This window comes from Dendrobates tinctorius, unplaced genomic scaffold, assembly GCF_039654945.1.
Source record: "Dendrobates tinctorius isolate UK_male_01 unplaced genomic scaffold, ASM3965494v1 ptg000013l, whole genome shotgun sequence".
NCBI lineage: Eukaryota > Metazoa > Chordata > Amphibia > Anura > Dendrobatidae > Dendrobates > Dendrobates tinctorius.
The window spans coordinates 11,085,834-11,107,801 of NW_027361681.1; the positions used below are offsets into that span (position 1 = coordinate 11,085,834).

The 21,968-nt window shown below is 44.2% G+C and overlaps 1 protein-coding gene across 2 annotated transcripts in view; it reads left to right on the forward strand.

Annotated features, from left to right (window-relative positions):
- The first annotated feature begins 301 nt into the window (after positions 1 to 301).
- Positions 302 to 21,968, forward strand: part of RAB14 (RAB14, member RAS oncogene family) — a 32,657-nt gene continuing 10,990 nt past the window's right edge. The window contains exon 1 of one of the 2 annotated variants that reach the window (XM_073558876.1): positions 302 to 540. The gene's annotated coding sequence lies outside the window, so the exon portion shown is untranslated. The remainder of the gene's footprint in view (positions 541 to 21,968) is intronic. The other variant, XM_073558867.1, reaches the window with a different exon arrangement.

Below are 21,968 nucleotides of genomic sequence, written 5' to 3' on the forward strand. Positions count from 1 at the left end.
GGCACCCCAGTCCGACACTGGGTGTGGTGTCAAGTAGGTGGCGGTGGTTGTGGGACGATCATGACACTGTATATGACAGTACAGGGGACTTAGGGATCCTATAATAATAACCAATCAGATTGGAGCTACCATTTCCACATAGCTGAAGGAAGAATAAAAGCATAAAGCTGATTGGTTGCTATGGACAACTGTCTAAGTTCCGGCCACGCCCACATCCCGACACTGTACGGAAACAACGAGCTAGGGAGCGGTTAGGAGGGAGTTAACCTTCCGGGACACGTGATCTTCCGGTCAGGTCTCATGATCGCGCTCGTCCTCGCCTATTGCTGCGGTGGTTCTGCGCGTGTACGATGGCCCCGCCCACCCCTGACCCGTTGGGTGCGCGCAGGGAAACCCCGTGCAAGCGCAGCAGCCATCTTGGAGACTGAGGAAGAGAGAAACACCGGGAGGACAGCGCGATACTGAGGCCTCCTCCTTCCTCACCTCCCCTGCCAGTCACGGAGGAACCGACAGCTGCGGACACCGGAGCAGAGACATTCGGTAATATGACGGCCGCCCCGGATGTAAACCTCCCCGCATCCCGCTGACAGCTCCCTGCAGACGTGACACCCGGCGATCCCGACTGTGCAGCTACCCCACTCCCGGTGTCCGGCTGACCCATCTCTCCAACACCCCCTTCCCCCGGTGTAAGGCCCAGAGACCCTAGCTCCTCCCGCTGTTCGGCCTGAGTCACCTCCCTCCCGGTTTCCAGACCCTCCTCCCTGTGTACGGCTCCGAGTCATGTGACGCCTCCTCCCGGTGTACGGTCCCAAGAGCCTAGCTCCTCCCGGTGTACTGCCCGAGTCACAACCACCCCCTTCCGGTTTCCGGACCCTCTTCCCGGTGTACGACCCAGAGTCACATGACGCCTCCTCCGGGTGTACTGCCCTAGTCACAACCCCCTCCTCAGGTTTCCGGACCCTCTTCCCGGTGTACGGCCCTGAGTCACATGACGCCTCCTCCGGGTGTACTGCCCTAGTCACAACCCCCTCCTCAGGTTTCCGGACCCTCTTCCCGGTGTACGGCCCTGAGTCACATGACGCCTCCTCCGGGTGTACTGCCCTAGTCACAACCCCCTCCTCAGGTTTCCGGACCCTCTTCCCGGTGTACGGCCCTGAGTCACATGACGCCTCCTCCGGGTGTACTGCCCTAGTCACAACCCCCTCCTCCGGTTTCCGGACCCTCTTCCCGGTGTACGGTCCTGAGTCACATGACGCCTCCTCTGGGTGTACAGCTCGAATCACAACCCCCCCCCCCCCCCCGACTTCCGGACCCTCTTCCTGGTGTGCAGCCCCGAGTCACGTGATGCCTCCTCCCGGTGTAAGGCCCAAGTCAAAACCCCCCGGTTTCTGGACCACCCTCCTGATGTACGGCCCTGAGTCACGTGACGCCTCCCGGTGTACGGTCCGAATCACACCCCCCCCCCTGGTTTCTGGACCCTCCTCTTGGTGTACAGCCCCGAGTCACGTGACGCCTCCTTCCGGTGTACAGCCCGAATCACAACCCCCTCCTCTTGGTGTACGGACCCGAGTCACGTGACACCTCCTCCCGGTGTACGGCCCGAATCACAACCCCCCGGTTTCTGGACCCTCCCGGTGTACGGCCCCGAGTCACGTGACGCCTCCTCCCAGTTTGTGGACGCCCCTCCTACTGGTTTTTGGCCCAGATCCCCCCACCACTCATCACAGTGTACGTCTGGGGAGTCTCTCCCGTCCTCTGGACAAGATATTGGTGGCAGTTTCGTAGCAATAAAAGCCCACCCACCCAGGAGATGGTGACATAGGGAGCAGTGAGGGGAAGATATTGTAATGTAATGGGTGTGGAGAATTTGAAAAAGGCATTTGACTGACCGTGACTGAAAGCTAGAGACTCTCACCCCTATGACTGAAGCAGAAGGTATGTGGGGCAATCGTCAAAGTATAGACTAATTTTTTTTTATTTTTTTTTTCTATAAATACTGAAACGTTTTGCTTGAGAGAAACATGTTAGTGATACAAGACATTGGTGGCAGTTTCATAGCAAAAAAGGACTTGACAGGTTCCCTTTAATGGCCTGCATGAGCTAGTCCCTCATTAATCCATCGTCACTTAAGTGGGTAAAGGGTTTGGCGCTGATTCCAGGTGTGGCATTTGCATTCGGAAGTTGTTGCTGTGAACCTGCAACCTACGGTCAAAGGAGCACTCAATGAAGGAGAAATAGACCATCACCCTGAAAAAAAAAAAGAAATCCAGGTAGATAGGAATGTTAGGTGAGGCAAAATCAACAGCTTGGTACATTCTGCAAAAAAAAAAGCGCACTGGTGGACTTGGGAACTTGAAAAGACCCGGATGTCCACAGAAGACAACAGTTGTGGATGATCCCAAAATCCTTTTCACGGTGAAGAAAAACCCCTTCGCAACATCCATCCAAGTGAAGAACACTCTCCAGGAAGTAGATGTCTCCTATATCTAAGTCCACCATAAAGAGTAGACTTCATGAGAGCAAATACAGAGGGTTCAGCACAAGGACCTAAGCATTAATCAGCCTTAAAAATAGGCCAGATTAGACATTGCCAAAAACTATCTAAAGAAGCCGCCTGGTTCTGGAAAAGCATCTTGTGGACAGATGAATCAACCTGTACCAGAATGATGGGAAGAAGAAAGTATGGAGAAGACTTGGAACAGCTCATGATCCTCAGCACAGCACATCCTCTGTAACACATGGTGGAGGCAGTGTGATGACATGGGCATGTATGGCTTCCAATGGCGCCAGGTCACTAGTGTTTATTGATGATGTGACTGAAGCAGCCAGATGAATCTTGTGCGTACAGGGCGATACTCTGCTCAGATTGGACCAAATGCAGCAAGGTTGATTAGATGGTACTTCACAGAGGACAATGACCCAAAATATACTGCAAAAGTAACCCAGGAGTTTAAGGTGAAGAAGTGGAATATTCTGCAATGGTCGAGTCATCACCAGATCTCAACCCCATCTCACATGCTTAAAGGGAACCTGTTGCCAGAAAAAAAGCTGTTAACCTGCTGATATAGGTTTAAGCTTGCAGGTTAATGTTGTCAACCTGCCTGGTGCCTGCACTTATTCAAATGTTGTAGGAAGAAAATTAACTTTTTTTTGTGACTCAGTGATTTGGAATCACACACAAAATTAAAGTGGAATGTAATGTCCTTAAAACAAGTCAAAATGAGGCTCCGTATTGTGTGTGGCCTCCACGTGCCTGTATGACCTCGCTACTGTACAACACCTGGGTATGCTCCTGATGAGGCGGCGGATGGTCTCCTGAGGGATCTCCTCCCAGACCTGGACTAAAGCATGCGCCAACTCCTGGACAGTCTGTGGAGCAACGTGACGTTGGTGGATGGAGCGAGACAGGATGTCCCAGATGTGCTCAATCGGATTCAGGTCCAGGGAACGGGCGGGCCAGTCCATAGCTTCAATTCCTTCATCTTGCAGGAACTGCTGACACACTAAAACCACATGAGGTCTGGCATTGTCCTGCATTAGGAGGAACCCAGGGCGAACCGCACCAGCATATGGTCTCACAAGGGGTTTGAGGATCTCATGTTGGTACCAATGGCAGTCAGGCTACCTCTGGCGAGCACTGTGCGGCCCTCCAAAGAAATGCCACCCCACACCATTACTGACCCACTGCCAAACCGGTCATGCTGAAAGATGTTGCAGGCAGCAGATCGCTCTCCACAGCTCGCATTGATTTGCCATCCTGGATGAGCTTCGCTACCTGAGCCACTTGTCTGGGTTGTAGAGTCCGTCTCATGCTACCAAGAGTGTGAAAGCACAACCAACATTCAAAAGTGACCAAAACATCAGCCAGAAAGCATTGGTACTGAGATGTGGTCCCCACCTGCAGAACCACTCCTTTATTGAGTGTCTTGATAATTGCCAATAATTTCCATCTGTTTTCTATTCCATTTGCACAACAGCATGTGAAATTGATTCAGTGTTGCTTCCTAAGTGGAAAGTTTGATTTCACAGAAGTTTGATTTACTTGGAGTTATTTTCTGTTTAAGTGTTCCCTTTATTTTTTTGAGCAGTGTATTAAAAATGAGCATTTTATTTATGGTAAAGTTAATTCGTCCAATTACTTTTGAGCCCCTGAAATGAGAAGGCCTTTTAGAAAAATAGTTGTAATTCCTAAACATTTCACAGGATATTTTTGTTCAACCCCTTTAATTAAATGTGAACGTCTACACTTCAATTATATATCAGTTAATTTTACAGCCAAAATGGTGGCCTGCTGAGACCAAATCTGGATATTTGTCACTGGGCAAATTATTTTTGGACCTAACGGAGGACGCGGAGGACAGAGCAGCGGTGGAACGGGGACAGGTGAATATTGCACTGCTCCCCGTCCTCCCCCCGTCATACTCACCCCCTCCTGGCGCACGGTCTCTGCAGCCCCTGCTTGTTCCATGGTGTCGGCGCTGCACCTCTTCCAGGTAGGTTCCAGCGGTCACGTGGTACCTCTCATGAATATGCGCATATTCATGACTTTAATGAGCGGTACCACGTGACCGCTGAACGCAGGAAGAGCAGGGGTGCCGAAACCAAGGATCAAGCAGGGGGGCTGCAGAGACCGTGCCGGGGGGGGGGGGGGTTGAGTATGATCTCTGACGCCCCTCCCTGGCCGACCCCCGTAAATGACTCGAGTATAAGCCGAGAGGGACACTTTCAGCAACGATCTTCCACTCGTCATAACGACATCTACTAGAGGCTGGATGGGGTGATGACATCTTGTCTCTTCAGAATTCCCCCATAGGTGTTCGGTTGGGTCAGATCAGGAGACACTTTGTCACTGAATCATTGTCACCTGTTCTTCGGAAATGGCGCAGATGTGAGTTTTATATCTTTGTCTTTTTGGAAATGTGCATGTCTACCAAGGACCCAGAGTGGTATTTGCATGTTTTGTCGCACTAGGGCAGGACATCTTTGGCTTTATGATCCCATCAATGACATATAGCCTCCCTAACACCAGAAACGCTAAAGTGCCCCCACCTAAGGACACAGCCAGCACGAGGTCTCACTGGAGGCACCATGCAGTTTTTTGTCCTCATTTTTGTGATCTTGTGATCATTATTGTGGTCTCATCCCTCCAGAGTATAGAGTCCCCCAGTATCTTCATATTTTCAGTCTGAACGCTGGCACAATGTGGGTGACTTTTTTTGTGGCTGGGCTTTAGGAGCAACTTCTTTCACAAACTACCCCATACATGCTGTTCCTCACCAGAGTGTGCTGGATTGTTACACCGGTTCAGCTTTCTACTTTTAGTTAACTACAGGGAACGTATAAGGTGCTAAGGCTTTTTAGGTGGTAACGGCCGTGTTCTTCTGGATGTCTGAGATGCCGCAGTTGCATATTTGTATCACTTTTGCTCCAATATCTAAATCTTTGCTGCTTCTCTTGTAGTCTTTTTTTTTTTTACCTTTATTGTGAAAAGAAATCATTTTGTTTTTCAGGTCTTGTAACATTTCTCTTCCACGTGGTGCCATTGCTGGCAGCATTACACCCCCCACTACCTTCATTCCCATTTGTTGTACACCTGAGTAATGAAGAATTAGACTTACCTGCTGGTGAATTTTTGGTAATTAGAATTATGTAGTTTAAACTTTAGCTTTGCTCCTAAGACTTTAATTGTGGTGCATTCATTGTTGCAACATGATCTTGAGTGAATTTGTTAGCAAAACTTAATTTTATGGGTGCAAAATAATCTTTTTTGCAATCAATGGCTTACAAATCTGTTGGCATGTACTCATTTATGCTGAATACTGTGTGTACAGTTAGGTCCAGAAATATTTGGCCAGTAACTGACTCTTCACAGATTAGATTTCAGCTCTGCAGGCCACTATTTTGGATTTAAAATAAAACAAATGAGATGCAATTGAAGTGTAGACTTTCAGGTTGAATTAAAGGGGTTGAACAAAAATATCCTGTGACACGTTTAGGAATTGCAACCATTTTTCTACAAAGCCTCCTCATTTCAGGGGCTCAAAAGTAATTCTACAAATTAACTTTACCATAAAATGCCAATGTTGAATTCTTTGCAGGCAATGACTGCCTGAAGTTGGAAAGCCATGGACGTCACCAAATTCTGGTTACCACCTTGTGTGAAGCAAAGTACTGTTCTGCGCATGCACGATGAAAGGCCAAAGAGTTCTGGCTCATTACAGTACTTTGCCGAGGACAGTGAGAAGTGCGCCCGCGCAGGAGTGCAAAGATGAACACTTTGCATGCAGTATTTGCGTCATTCACATGAAGAAGACTGTATCGCAAGGAGAAGGGGGTGCAGGATGAAGACTAGTGGCACCCAACAGACTGGACAGCCCCATAGGCGAGTATAAAATTATTATTTTTTTTTTTTTTCCATATTCAATTTAGAATGCTGCCACATAGGGCTGAAATGTGGTGGCCGTAGGTTATATGGGACAAACCTTGTGTCAGATTCCCTTTGAGCATGTGAAATGATGCTCGATGGGGCTGGGATGTGGTGATGACTCGGCCATTGCAGAATATTACACTTCTTTGCCTTAAACTCCTGTTGCTTTCGCAGTATATTTTGGGTCACTGTCCATCTGTCCTGTGAAGCGCCGTCCAATCAACCTTGTGACATTTGGTTGAATCTGAGCAGAGTATCGCCCTGTACACACGATTCATCCGGCTGCTTCTGTCTGTCTTCAGTCACATCAATAAACTCTAGTGACCCAGTATTCTCTTTTTGGTGGACTTAGATACTGAGACACCTACTTAATGAAGAGTGTTCTTCCCTTGGGACGATCTTGTGAAGGGATTTTTCTTCACCATGGAAAGCATTCTGGGATCATCCACCATTGTTGTTTACTGTTGACGTCCAGGCCTTTTTTGAGTTCGCAAGCTTTTTTGCAGAATGTACCAAACTGTTGATTTGGTCACTACTAACATTTCTGCTGTCTTCTGATAGATTTTTTTTTTTTCAGCCTAATGATGGTCTGTTTTCTTTTTCATTGAGAACTTGATTGACCAGTTGAAATAGGTTCACAACAAAAGCTTCCAAATGCAATTGCCATACCTGGAATCAACTCCAGACCTTTTACCTGCTTAATTGTTAATGGATTAAAGAAGGAAAAGCTAATGCAGCCCATTAAAGAGCTTTTGAGATATATGTCCAATTACTTTTGGTCCCTTTTTAAAAAGAGGCAGCTACATTTTAAAGAGCTGTAATTCCTAAATCCTTAATCCAATTAGGATGTGAATACCGTCAAATTAAAGCCGAGAGTCTGCACTTTAAGCCACTGTTGATTATATAACTATCGTGAATACGTTTTGGTATACGGCTAAAATGCCAAAACTTGTCACTGTCCAAATATTCTTGGACCTCTCTATACTGTAACGTTACCATGTGTGTGTTTAAAATATATGCCTTGAAAAAGTATTCATACCTTGTGAACTTTTCCATATTTTTCACATTACATGCACAAACTTAAAGAGAACCTGTCAGCAGGATTGTGCACAGTAACCTACAGACAGTTGTCAGGTCGGTGCCGTTATACTGATTACAATGATACCTGGGTAATGATACCTGGGTGATTAAAGCAGTCTTGTGGGTGAATCTTTATTTTCAGTTAATGAGATTCTCATGTTCAGGGGAAGCCTCTGTTAGGCCGGGGTCACACTGGCGAGGAATACGGGAGAGTGAGAGGCGCTAAAAGCACGCATTAGACACGGACCAATGATTCTCTATGGGGTCCCTCGCACCAGCCGTATATTTCTCCTCAGTATCCTACGCTCCATGCCACTCTCAGCATGCTGCGATTGTCAGCGTACTACGCCCGTAGTACGCCAATGCAAGTCTATGGGTGCGCAAAAAATACGCATTACACATGGAACACACGTGTGACTTGCGAGAAATACGCACCAGGTGTCTTTTAGCAAAGCCGGCAATTCAGTGCGCTATACAGTAAACTCACACTGACAGGTTTAATAAAGAAACGAAAGAATAGATATAGACACATAGAATGCATATATATATATATATATACACTCACTGGCCACTTTATTAGGTACACCATGCTAGTAACGGGTTGGACCCCTTTTGCCTTCAGAACTGCCTCAATTCTTCGTGGCAGAGATTCAACAAGGTGCTGGAAGCATTCCTCAGGGATTTTGGACCATATTGACATGATAGCATCACACAGTTGGCGCAGATTTGTCGGCTGCACATCCCTGATGCGAATCTCCCGTTCCACCACATCCCAAAGATGCTCTATTGGATTGAGATCTGGTGACTGAGGAGGCCATTTGAGTACAGTGAACTCATTGTCATGTTCAAGAAACCAATCTGAGATGATTCGAGCTTTATGACATGGCGCATTATCCTGCTGAAAGTAGCCATCAGATGTTGGGTACATTGTGGTCATAAAGGGATGGACATGGTCAGCAACAATACTCAGGTAGGCTGTGGCGTTGCAACGATGCTCAATTGGTACCAAGGGGCCCAAAGAGTGCCAAGAAAAAATTCCCCACACCATGACACCACCACCACCAGCCTGAACCGTTGATACAAGGCTGGATGGATCCATGCTTTCATGTTGTTTACGCCAAATTCTGACCCTACCATCCGAATGTCGCAGCAGAAATCGAGACTCATCAGACCAGGCAACGTTTTTCCAATCTTCTACTGTCCAATTTCGATGAGCTTGTGCAAATTGTAGCCTCAGTTTCCTGTTCTTAGCTGAGAGGAGTGGTACCCAGTGTGGTCTTCTGCTGCTGTAGCCCATCTGCCTCAAAGTTCGACGCACTGTGCGTTCAGAGATGCTCTTCTGCCTACCTTGGTTGTAACGGGTGGCAATTTGAGTCACTGTTGCCTTTCTATCAGCTTGAACCAGTATGCCCATTCTCCTCTGACCTCTGGCATCAACAAGGCATTTCCGGCCACAGAACTGCCGCTCACTGGATTTTTTTTCTTTTTCGGACCATTCTCTGTAAACCCTAGAGATGGTTGTGCGTGAAAATCCCAGTAGATCAGCAGTTTCTGAAATACTCAGACCAGCCCTTCTGGCACCAACAATCATGCCACGTTCAAAGGCACTCAAATCACCTTTCTTCCCCATACTGATGCTCGGTTTGAACTGCAGGAGATTGTCTTGACCATGTCTACATGCCTAAATGCACTGAGTTGCCGCCATGTGATTGGCTGATTAGAAATTAAGTCTTAACACACAGTTGGACAGGTGTACCTAATAAAGTGGCCAGTGAGTGTATATATATGTATTCTATGTGTCTATCTATTCTTTCATTTCTTTATTAAAACTGTCATAGGGCTCCATTATATGTCCATTTTGCAAGCCTGCGAGAAAATCTCACCATACGGATGCTTACATGCGCAAAATACGCGACCACACCTTGATTATGGATGACATACAGAGCACTGTTTAGGGGTCTGTCATCCGTATTACGCATGTAAAATACTGACCGTATTTTGCGCAGGTTAGTGTGACTCCAGCCTAAGGATCTTTATGTGGTGCTCAGCTTAGGTATTCATATTGATTACTACTGATCCCTCATTGACCTGCCCCCTATTTTACAGCCGGTTGCACCTGCGCAGTAGTATCTATCGGCAATCCAATAGATTCTACTGTAAGTATTGACTCTGGCGGCTGAATGTAAATGCACATCTCAATTTTCAGATTTATAGTTTTAACCTCTGGAGGTATTATCGTTTTAGCGTTTTCATTTTTTGCTCCCCTTCTTCCCAGAGGCTTGTTTTTTTTTTTTTTTTTTTTTTTTTTTTTTCCGGTCAATATGGCCATGTGAGGGCTTGTTTTTTGCGGGACAAGTTGTACTTTTGAACAACACCATTGGTTTTAACATATCGTGTACTGGAAAAAAAATTCCAAGTGCGGTGAAATTGCAAAAAAGTGCAATCCCACAGGGTTTTTTTTTGTTTTTTTTACCACCATGTTCACCAAATGCTAAAACTGACCAGTCATTATGATTCTCCAGGTCATTACGAGTTCATAGACACCAAACATGTATAGGTTCTTTTGTTATCCGTAGCATCTCCATTTTCTGTGATCTCTGGTTGGGTGAGGTCTTATTTTTTGCGTGCCAAGCTGATGTTTTCATTGATACCATTTTTGGTGCAGATACAATCTTTTGATCGCTCATTATTGCATTTTAATGCAATGTTGCGGCAACCCCCCCCCCACACACACACACACAAAAAAAAAACGTAATTTTTTTTATTTTTTTTTTTTCCTTCTCATTATGCAGTTTAACGATCGGGTTAATTCTTGATCAGGCGATTCTGAACGCGGTGATACCAAATATGTGTGTGTATGATTTTTTTATTTTAAATTTTGAATGGGAATAAAGGAGGGTGAGTTGAACTTTTATATTGCAATATTTTTAAAAACATTTTATTTTTATTTTGGCATGCTTCAATAGTCTCCATGGGAGACTAGAAGCTGCCATAATCCGATCGGCTCCGATACATATAGGTGATGATCAGATCACCTGTATGTAGGAGAATTGCTCACTGGATATGAGCGGCTCGTAGCAATCCGGCAGAGGCAGCCATAGAGATCTGCTGGAGACCTCTGGTTGCCATGCCAACCCTTGGCGACCCGCGATCATGTGACACGGTCGCCGATGGGCGGGATTTCCCGCACTCTTGCCAGAAATGCAAATTAAATACCTCTCTGTTTGACTGTGGCAGCATTTTACTAGTTAACAGCCGCGGGTGGAGTGCGAGTCAACCCGCGGCTCTGAGGCACATGTCAGCTGTTCAAAACAGCTGACATGTGCCAAAATGATATGGGCTTAGCACCGGAGTCCGGCTTTGGCATATTATTACGCCCGATGTCGGAAAGGGGTTAAAATATGTAGAATACCATGTATCATTTCCTTACACTTCACAAATGCTTTTTACTTTGTGTTGGTATCACCTAAAATCCCAATAAAATATATATGTAAGTATGTGGGTGTAATGGGAAATGTAAAAACTCTCACTGGGTATGAAAATGCATTTTATATATGGTAAAGTTACATCTGACACTGTGTCTTTCGAGGAGTGTGAGGTCTCATCCGCAGTAGTGGTTTCTTGCCGAGTGCAGGGTGTGTGTGTATGGTAAATTTAAAAAAAGTTGCTTTTTTTTTTCCTCATTAATGTACACCCTGCACCTCATCTTAACTGAAAAAAAAACAAAAAAGTAGAAATTTTTGAAAATTTATAATAAAAAAAAAAAAAAAAAAAAAAAAAAAGAAACTGAAATATCAACATGGTCAATAAGTATTCAGACCCTTTGCTCTAGAAGCACCCTTTTGAGCTAGTACAGCCATGAGTCGTCTTGGGAATGATGCAGCAAGTTTTTCACACCTGTATTTGGGGATCCTCTGCCATTCTTCCTTGCAGATCCTTTCCAGTTCCGCCAGGTTGGATGGTGAACGTTGATGGACAGCCATTTTCAGGTTTCTCCAGAGATGCTCAATTGAGTTTAGGTCAGGGCTCTGGCTGGGCCAGTCAAGAATGTACACAAAGTTGTTCCGAAGCCACTCCTTTGTTATTTTAGCTGTGTGCTTAGGGTCATTGTCTTGTTGGAAGGTGAACCTTCGGCCAAGTCTGAGGTCCAGAGCACTCTGGAAGAGGTTTTCGTCCAGAATATCTCTGAACTTGTCCGCATTCATGTTTCCTTCAATTGCAACCAGTCGTCCTGTCCCTGCAGCTGAAAAACACCCCCATAGCATGATGCTGCCACCACCATGTTTCACTGTTGGGATTGTATTGGGCAGATGATGAGCAGTGCCTGGTTTTCTCCACACATACCGCTTAGAATTATCACCAAAAAGGTCTATCTTTGTCTCATCAGACCAGAGAATCTTATCTCTCCTAGTCTGGGAGTCCTTCATGTGTTTTTTGGCAAATTATGCGGGCTTTCATATGTCTTGCACTGAGGAGAGACTTTCATTGGGCCACTCTGCCGTGGAGGGCTGCAGTGATAGTTGACTTTGTGGAACTTTCTCCCATCTCACTACTGCATCTGTGGAGCTCAGCCACAGTGATCTTGGGGTTCTTTACCTTTCACCAAGGCTCTTCTCCCACGATTGCTTAGTTTGGCTGGACGGCCAGGTCTAGGAAGACTTCTAGTGGTCCCAAATTTCCGCCATTTAAAGGGAATCTGTCACCCTTTTTTGGAGTATGAGCTGCCGGCATTGACATCAGGGTCTTATCTACAGCATTCTGCAATGCTGTAGATAATACCCCGATGTAACCTGAAAGATAAGAAAAAAGAGTTAGATTATACTCACCGGAGGGGGCGGTCCGTTCCGGCGCCTCCCATCTTCACACGATGCCGTCCTCTTCTTCGCTTCTTGTCATGGCTCCGGCGCACTGCTCTGCCCTGTTGAGGGCAGAGCAGAATACTGCAGTGCGCAGGCGCCAGACCTCTCCCGACTGCAGGACTCTGCTTAGGGGTTCACTAAAGGGGTTAACTAGTGGGACAGTTTTATAGGGCGGGTTGTTACGGAAGCGGCAATACTAGATGTGTATTTTTATTGGTAATTTTTTTTGTATATTAGGGTTTTTTTTTTTATTTAGGATTTTTAAAAAAAATTATTGTTACATGAGAGATTTTTTTTATATATATATATATATATATATATATATATAAAATACTTTATTATATTGTCCCAGCAGTGTGTCAGATCGGCAATCTGATAGGCAGTGCAGGAGGCTTTCTCAGCGCCTGTTCTCAGCCCCTATGACCATCTTGGATCCGAGGGCTTGTAGGGAGGAGGCCCTTGGAACAGCGCAATCGCATCGTGCTGTTCCGAGGGGCTCAGGGAAGCACGCATGGAGCCCCCTCCCTGCGCAATTCTTCTCTATGACCCCGGTACACTGCGATCATGCTTGATCACAGTGTGCCGGGGGTGGTCCGTGACTGCCCCTGGCACATAATGCCGGGTGTCAGCTGTGATAATCAGCTGACACCCAGCCGCGATCAGAGTGCCGCTGATCCCTATGACGTACTATCCCATCCATGGGAATTAAATCCCAGGTCACTTGGACGGGATAGTACATCAGATGGCAGAAAGGGGTTAAAAAAAAAATTGCAAAAATTTCTACATTTATTATTTTTCAGTCAAGATTGTGGTGCAGTGTACATTAATGAGAAAAAAAATTACTTTTTGAATTTACCAAATGGTTGCAATGAAACAGTGAAAAATTTAAAGAGGTCTGAATGCTTTCCGTACCCGCTGTGTGTGTGTGTGTATGTATATATAGTATTGGCGCTGGTTAGTTGTGGACTGGAATTTTTTTTTTCCCCCTGTTTATAATTTCAGCTTTGGAATTACTAATATATATATTTATAACAGTGGTGTCATTCCATGTCAAGTGAGCCAATGCAATTTAATAGTGTTACATAATGCAAAATGTGAAGAAAAAATTTATATACTGAAGTGTTTTTGACATTTTTTGGGGGGAAAAAATGAGAATTTTGGTTATGAATGGCTTGCATATCTCCTCATAACTCCGGCCAGAACCAAGATAAAGAAATGGAAAAAAATACCATTACACTCAACTGTTCAGGCAGAATTGAATGCAAAAGTTTGAAAAACCGTTCCAAAAAATCGGTATGAAATAAAATTTACATGCGCCTCCTATGCTCCTGTCCACATCTGTGCCAAAATTCAAGTTGGGAACTCAAAGGGATCATACTTCAAAATATAACAATGAACAGTGAAAAATTGAAAATCTCAAATTTAGACCTGTTCAACCTGTGGTCTGAAAGTGTAGACTATATTTTTCAAATAAAATTAAAAAGTTTCAAACATTGTCCTTATCTTAAACCAGGAAAATGATTGGATAATTCTATAGTAGATAAAGGCTTTTACAATAGTGATGACGACAGCCGAATTATACCTGGCAAGTGAACGGTAAGAAAAGAAAGAGGCCTATGAATTAAAAAAAAAAAAAAAAAAAATCAACTTAAACCAAAATAGGATTTTCAAAATCTGCTGACCTGTGAGCTAGGAATTGTGTCCTGGCTGGTGGTAGTGGTGCGCACCGCACACCACAACACTGAGCTTATGATGAAAGCTATTCAGGTTGGGGAGTCCAACCTTGGTGATTACAAAGTATGTCTGTCTCAAATATGTCCAGAAAAGAGTTCAAACTAAATATTTTCAAAAAATGTCCTCCAGTAATGGCCCACAAAGAAAAAAATATTACATTTATAATTTCGAAGAGGCTACGGTAGATAAAATAACACAAACCATGGATGTATGGTGCCAGATGACACTGTCTCTAAAAGTACTTAAGACTTTGTAGAACGTTGTTGTGACCAGCTGATAGTCCTTATAGGGTTAGTCCAAAATCAAAAAGTAAACTTCAGTTTTTAACCCCTTTACCCCCAAGGGTGGTTGGCACGTTAATGCCCGGGCCAATTTTTACAATTCTGACCGCTGTCCCTTTATGAGGTAATAACTCTGTAATGCTTCCATGGATCCCGGTGATTCTGACAATATTTTCTCGTGACATATTGTACTTCATGTTAGTGGTAAAATTTCATTAATATAACTTGCGTTTTATTTGTGAAAAAAAAACAAAAACGGAAATTTGGCAAAAATTTTGCAATTTTCCAACTTTGAATTTTTATGCTCTTAAATCACAGAGATACGGCACACAAAAAACTTAAGTAACATTTCCCACGTTTACTTTACATCAGCACAATTTGGGAACCAACATACTTTTTTTTTCCGTTAGGAAGTTAGAAGGGTTAAAAGTCGACCAGCGATTTCTCTTTTTTACAACACCATTTTTTTTTTGGGACCACATCACATTTGAAGTGACACCATCATTGATAATATGTATATTCTACTTCAATGGTTAACCTTTTTAAACTGAATCAAGAGGAGTTTTGCTTGTTTGGTAAATCATATAGTAATGTGGTATTGTGATGGGGCATTTCCTGGCAGATTTGTAAATCTCGGTAGGATGTTGAATAATTCAAGTATTTATCCGTGGTAAATTATTTCCATTAACTATCATGCACGACGACTAAACGGATAGAGTTCATAGATCATTATTTAATAATCTCTTGACAAATTCTTATCTTGGCTCGTGGGACTTTCGCATAAGCAAAATGTGATGTAAAAAATTTAATGTGAACATTTGAGTAGACGATGTAAACGATACGTATATCAAAAGTGACACTATTCTAAAAACTGCACCCCTCAAGTTGCCCAAAACCACATTCAAGAAGTTTATTAACCCTTCAGGTGCTTCACAGGAATTTTTTGATTGTTTAACATTTAACTTTTTTGACAAAAAAATTACTTCAGGTCCAATTTTTTTTTTTATTTTACCAAGGGTAACAGGAGAAATTGGACTGCAAAAGTTATTGTGCAATTTGTCCTGCGCACCATGATACCTGGTATGTGGGGGAACCACTGTTTGGGCGCATGGCAGAGCTCGGAAGGCGCGCCATTTGACTCTTTCAATGCAAAATTGGCTGGAATAGAGATCGGATGCCATGACGCGTTTGGGGAGCCCCTGATATGCCTAAACAGTGGAACACCCCCTAACCCTAGTGGGAAAATGGAAATACATTTTTTGTAATTTTATTTTTCCCCTAACTAATGGGGTGATAAAGGGGGGTTTGATTTACTATCTGTAGTGAGTTTTTATAGCTGGTTTTTATGTTTGACAGCTGTCACATGCTAAGGCTACTTTCACATTAGCGTTTTTTAGTGCAGCGCTTCGTGCGCAATAGAAACGTATGCAAAAAATGCATCATGCGTTTTGCATGCGTTTGCGTTTTTTAGGCGCAAGCGTTTTAACCAGTTTCTAGCCATGTTAACTCTTAAAACGCATGCGTTTTGTAACGCAGGCGTGCACATGTCCATGTGCATGCCTGCTTTTCCATACACTGTAATGCGTTATTTTGTGGCATTCTGTGCGCATGCGTTTTTTTACGCCGTTGGATGGACCCAAAAATGCAATAGGTTGTGTCTGGCACGCCTAGGCTCACACCTTAAAAAAACGCATGCGCGCGAAAACGCATACCAATGCATGCAAACACTAGACCATGCGCACGCCATGTTAAACATAGCGGCGCATGATGCGCTGCGCAAAAAAAACGCTAATGTGAAACCAGCCTAAAAGACGCTTTTTATTGTAGAAAAGTTTTTGCATCACCACATTTTGAGAGCTATAATTTTTCCATATTTTGCCCCACAGTCACGTGGCATCTTATTTTTTGTGGGAGGTGTTGACGTTTTTATTGGTACAATTTTCGGGCACATGACATTTTTTGTTCGCTTTTTATTCCGATTTTTGGGACGCAGCATGAAACCAGCGTTTCATGAATTTCTTTTGGGGGCGGGGGGGCTTACACTGTTCCGCGTGTGGTAAAATTGATAAAGCGGTTTTAGTCTTCGGGTCAGTACGATGACAGCGATACCTCATTTATTTATTTTTTAATGTTTTTTGGTGCTTTTATAAATTCAATGAAAACAATTTTATATAAAAAAATAATTATTTTTGCATCGCTTTATTCTGCGAGCTATAACTTTTTTTTTTTTTTTTTTTCGCTGATGAAGCTGTATGATAGCTTGTTTTTTTGCAGGACAAGATGACGTTTTCAGCGCTACCATGTTTTATGTCAGTCTTTTTGAAAGCATATTATTCAACTTTTTGTTCGTCGTTATGATGATAAAGCATTGTTTTTTGCCTTTTTTTATTATGGTGTTCACTAAAGGGGTTAACTAGTGGGACAATTTTATAGGTCAGGTTGTTGCGGACGCGGTGATGCTAAATATGTGTACTTTTATTGTTTAATTTTTTTCCTTCAAATATTTAGAGAGAATATATTGATTTTTATTTATTAAATTAGAAATATTTTTTTTTTTTTAAATTCGTTTATTAAACACCAGAGTACAAAGAATGTACATCATACACAATGAGTTGTGATAACAGAATACAAAGAAATTGCACACTCTCACAAATAAACAAGGTAATGTGTACATTTCCATCCGAACATATTTAAAGGATAACTGTTTGTTTCCCCATACATATATCACTTTAATTTAAATTTCACAAACCTTGTCATGTAACAGTAAAGATACTGTCACACTAAGCAATATCGCTATAACTTGTGACGTTATAGCGATATTGCTAGCGATATCGCTGTGTGTGATACTTACCTACAACCCGCTCCCCCGCTGGTTATCGCTGATCGCGCGAGAACGTTCAGGACTGTTCCTCGTCGTCAGCTTCCTGCGGCGCTTCCTGTGGAGAGACGAGCGTGGAGCCGGGCGGGAGGACGCAGGATCGCCTAGTGTGACAGGTAAGTAGCGACCCCCGTCCCCAGCGATGTCGTTGGTGAGATCTGCCTGTGTGGCAGCTCACTAGCGACCACTTAGCGATGTACCAGCGATCCTGACCGCGTCATATCGCTGGTCGGGATCGCTGGTACATCGCTAAGTGTGACAGTACCTTTAGAGCTAACTAGAACTCCTAAACTACATCTACCACTATCTCCACTAACATCTACTATTTCCGCAGCTTGGTTCCTAGATCACGTTGTGTCGTGCGTGATGTCTCAGTTTTGTAGAGTAAGGTGAGAGGAATTCCACCTCTCCCAGATCTTCTCAAACTTCCCCGGGCATCCCCTATTGTGATATAACGTGCGCTCATATGGAACAACCGAATTCACCAACTTGATCCAAAATCTAAAGGAAGGATCTGAGCCCCCCCCATCCACCTCAGTGCCAGCACTTTCCGTGCCATAAACAGCATCTCGCGCAAGAAGACCCCAGCATATCGATCCCAGATCTCCTCCTCCCATACCCCAAACAAGCAAATCAATGGCTCTAGAGGGACGGGCCTGCATCAAGGATGTCAGTAGTGTGGTGACCTCTTTCCAGTAGTGTAGGATAATGGGACATTGCCACACCATATGGATAAAATCAGCATCTGGCGAGTGACATCGCATACATTCTGATGATTGAAGCCGACCCATCCTAAAAAGTCGCAACGGAGTCAAATATGATTGATTAATTATATACATTTGTATCATTCTGTTATTGATAGATGGTGATACTCCATTCGGAGACTCCAGAATCTCCTCCCACTCCTCTCTTTGCGCATCAGGGATGAGACGTTCCCACGTCATCCTTGTAGAGCTTATGGCCGATTCTGCCCCTACTGACAGCATATATGTGTACAAGGAGGATATGAGACCCTGGGGACCCTGCGAGTTAAGAATTCCTATCAAATGTAAAGACGAAATAGTACGGTCCACACCCCCATCCCTCATATGTGACTGAAGAGCCGATCTCAGCTGCAGATAGCGAAAAAATTGAGATCTTGGAATATCATGCGCGGCTTGTAACTGTTCAAAAGACTTTAAGGTCCCCTGGTCATACAAGTCTCCCACTGAAGAAACGCCATGCTGAGCCCAAAAAACGGCGGATGGGTGATTCAGTAGCTCCGAAAAAGTTATTACTCCACAAGGGCATTTCAGCCACAACACCCCTAAACCCTATTACATTCTTGATTTGTCTCCATATTAATCGTGCCAGCCGGAGCAGGGGCAGCAGACGTGGAGCATTAGTTTTTTCCAACTCAAGGAAACCAATGGGTAATCCGCTTGTGCAGCGTGAAGCAGGTGGCTTTCAGAATTAGCGAGGCAGTTACCCGGCATCCATTTATTTAAAGCTTTAGCCTGCCCAGCTAAGTAGTACAGGAAAAAATCTGGCAGCGCCGCCCCACCTCCCTTCTTTGGTCTTTGTAAAGTGGACAATTTAAGTTTGGGCCTAGTTTTCCCCCAAATAAAGGACGTGACCAGAGAATTAAGATTAACAAAAAAGGACTTGGGCACCGCTACCGCACTGCGCTGGAGCGAGTAGCCAAATTTAGGGAGTAATATCATTTTAATCAGATTAATGCGTCCAGCCACAGATAATGGGAGCCTACTCCAAGACGCAAATTTAGCTTTAACCAGGTCCAGCAATGGGTGGACATTAAGTTGTAAATCAAGTGTACTATTATTAGAGATGTAGATGCCCAAATATTTAAAACTAGATACAATAGGCAGCAGGGAGAGATCCTCTAGCTGGGGAATCGGAGCATGGGAAAGGGGTAACAGGGCAGATTTTTCCCAATTTATATGTAAACCTGAATATTTACTAAATTTATCTATAAGGGATATCACCTGCGGCAAAGTTTCTTCCACATTATTCAAGAATATCACCATGTCATCGGCATATAGGCCAATGGTGTCTACCCGACCTGCTATATCTATACCACGGATACTGGGGAAGGACCTTATACGTATTGCTAATGCCTCAATCGCAAGAGCGAAGAGAGCCGGGGAAAGAGGGCAACCCTGGCGGGTTCCCCTATGCAACATGAAAGATTCAGATATAGAATTATTTATTATAATACGGGCCTTAGGTTTCATGTATAATATTTTGATCCATGTAATAAATTGATTGCCAAAGCCATACCTCTGCAAACATGCGGAAAGGAAAGGCCATTCAAGAGAGTCAAAAGCCTTGGCAGCATCTAACGATGCCAATGCCCATCTGTTGTCTGGTACCAAGGAGCTATATTGGGCTATTGACTGGACTCTTCTGATGTTAATGGAAGTGCTTTTGCCCGGCATAAAGCCCATTTGATCTGGATGTATGAGATTCAATATAATGGAATTCAGCCTAGTAGCTAGAATCTTGGTAAAAATTTTATAGTCCACATTCACTAATGAAATGGGACGATAGGATCCACATTCTAAAGGGTCCTTCCCCCTCCTTCCAAAGCACTATGATATTAGCCCCGTAAAAGGACTCGGGCATAGAATTCCCCTCCCATATTCCCCGATAGACCTTTACTAGGAGAGGTGTCAATATATCCCGGTACTTCCTATATAATTCAATAGGTAACCCATCAGGTCCAGGGGCCTTCCCAGAAGCCAAAATTAGAAATATTTTTAGAATTTAATTTTTTTTTTTTTACTTTTTTTCTACTTTGTCCCACTATGGGACAATCATTTTTTGCAGGCTGATTGCTTCTAAAGCAGGCAGATGAAGCAGCATCTGCATGCCATAGAAGCTGTCAGTGCTGCACTGACAGACTTGCTGATCATGCACTGCGCATGATCAGCAAGTTTCCTAACGCTGGTGACCCGGATGTCGTCCGACATTGGGTTACCATGGCAACAATCGGGAACCCGCGTCACACCGTAGTGTCTAATCCAAAGGCAGAGGGGCTGTCAACCCTCTGTTGGCTTCCACAATGCTGCGATCGTGTTCGATCGCAGTATTTCGGAGGTTAAAGTGCTGGGAGCGTTCGGTTACCATTCCATGCACCTGGTGCCAGCTGTCAGAATCAGCCGACACCAGACGGCGATCGCGCGGGCAATTGTGGTGACGTAATAATCCGTCCATGGTCAAATTGGCCCAGGTCACATGGACGGATCATTATGTCCGATGTAAGAAAGGGGTTGTATACGTCCTGGGGGAGGGGGTGACAGATTCACTTTAAAGTTTACACATTTCCTTTGTATTTTAGGCAAAATATATATTTTTACCTTTTTTATTTTAAAAATTACAAAAATATTTTGAACAGGGGTGCCCAAACTTTCACATGCCACTGTATCTGTTTATAATATATATATATATATATATATATATATATATATATATATATATATATATATATATATATATATATATAATTCTTTTTATTTTTCTCATACCCGGAGCGCACTACCTAACCCATGTGACATTCTGGGCTGGAAGCAATGGTTTATCCTAGTCAGCTGGACCTCTTGGAGAGACCCACAGGACACCACCAAAAAAGTAGTGTCATTCCCATCCATGATTCTTTTCCAGTGTCCGTATTGACACTGACAGAACGCTGCACCGCCTACGGTTATGTACGGGCATGGCTTCTCCATTTCCCACATACTTGCATGCCATCCAAGGTTTCCATAGTCTCCCAGCAGTCTCCAGAACATGGAGGGTCACACAAACCTCCACTTGGCACCAGCAGACTCCAGACTACTGCTGATATTATCCTCAGACCTTACAAATGGTGCAGTAGTCCAGGGCCCCTTCTCCTCTAGGACAGCGCCACTCTATTGTGCGTGTGGTCAGTTACTGGATGGCAGTTATTAATGTCAGTTACCCAGACCTGAATCCAAGCGAGAACTTCGGGGACATTATGTATTGGTGCATCTGACCCTGTCATGTAGTGCCACAGTCTGTGTGGGAGCTGCTGATGGCGGGATCTAGGTCTAGTAAATTATGGGAGTATCAGACACCGCCATGCAGTGCCACAGTCTGTCGGATCCAGGTCTGATACATTATGTATTGGAGCATCCTACAACATATAGTTCCACAGACTGTCCAGGAGCTGCAATGGTCGGATCCAGGTCGGGGATATTATTGGAGCATTAGAAACCGCCTTGTAGTGTCACTGTCCTGGAGCCGCTGATGCCCTAAAACAAGACTGAGAGGACATTCCGCAGTTGTGTACACTGCATATGTATATAGTGGACTGGGTGACACTCCCCGTCGCTCACATGTGGTGTCGGTAGTAAGTCATCTGTACTCAGATCTGTAGCCTGCTGCAGACCTTGTGGTACATGGAGAGATATCTCCATGTACAGAGTTCTCTCTTAAAGGGAGTTTCCTGTCCCAGGTGGGGTATTTTAGTTTACACTGTCACACTGGTGATTTGAGGGGTCTGTAGTGACCCCCGACCTTGGCTCCCAGTTTATACGATGTTTGTTCTGAATCCTGGTTTGCGCTCCCTGCAGGGCAGGCATGGACTTGCTGCTGTAAGAAAATGAGACCACCTGCCTTTGAACCTATCACAATACTATGGAGACCCCTGAGAAATGCTGGCGGGGGGATTCATCAGTAGGAGCGTATGA